Genomic DNA, 985 nt, shown 5'->3' with positions numbered 1-985 from the left:
CTCATAGCAACTCACTCCCAGTATTTACTTACTCTTGTATCTAGGAAAATGTAATTACCTGTTTTCATCCAAACTGTACCCCATCTGCACACATTTTATACCCAATGTTGCTATCAGTGCATTTTGCTAAACAAAAGACCATCACGTGTCTTCAGAAAGGGATTATGTAAATTTCTTAGAAGTAGAAGCAGAGGATTTTTTTTGTTGTTGTTGTTTGTTTGTTTTTTTCTCCCCTGTCTTCTGACATTAGAAATTTTCTGGCTTGAACAGACATTCAAAATCTAGATTTAATCATTAGACCTAACCGTCATGTAGACAGATCTACTCACGTGTAAACCTGTGACATTTCTTCTCTGACAGAGCAGAGAGGTGGCAGAGCATAGCAAATCATGTTTTAGCATTTTGCACTCAATTGATGTTAACAACTACAGAAAAATACTGCAGATAACATGGCTTCAAAGATGTTTTAAGATACACATAGAATGCAGACGATATCCCAAATGGTTACAATTCTTTAGACCTGACGTTAGAGTAAATAATACATTATTAACTGCAGTTAGTTTTTGAACACAGCAGAAAATTATGTGTTCTAAATTTAGAATAAGAGCCTACTAGTTCTGAATTACACTTTTCTCTTTAAAAACATGAGTTAAGAATAGGTCTTTTTTCTGTCATTCTCAATTACATCTGAAATACTAAAAAAGCATTATTTTTAAAAGCAGAAAGAAGTATGGCAGTTTTATAAAAATAATTATTTCCATTCAGAATGATAGCTAGTATGTTTATTTGAAACTTTGAATATGTTAAATATGAAATGAATTACAAAACTTGAAATCATTCTTTTTAATTAACAACTCCAAGATTACTGTTAGGAAAAAATTAAAGTCTTAGGGTGACAAAAATTAAATAAATAAAAGTCTTAATGTGACAAGATATATATATATATATATATATATATATATATATATATATATATATATATATA

This window comes from Hipposideros armiger, unplaced genomic scaffold, assembly GCF_001890085.2.
Source record: "Hipposideros armiger isolate ML-2016 unplaced genomic scaffold, ASM189008v1 scaffold_1475, whole genome shotgun sequence".
Lineage (NCBI taxonomy): Eukaryota > Metazoa > Chordata > Mammalia > Chiroptera > Hipposideridae > Hipposideros > Hipposideros armiger.
The sequence above is the reverse complement of the archived record's forward strand: the minus strand, read 5'-3'. Positions refer to the sequence as shown.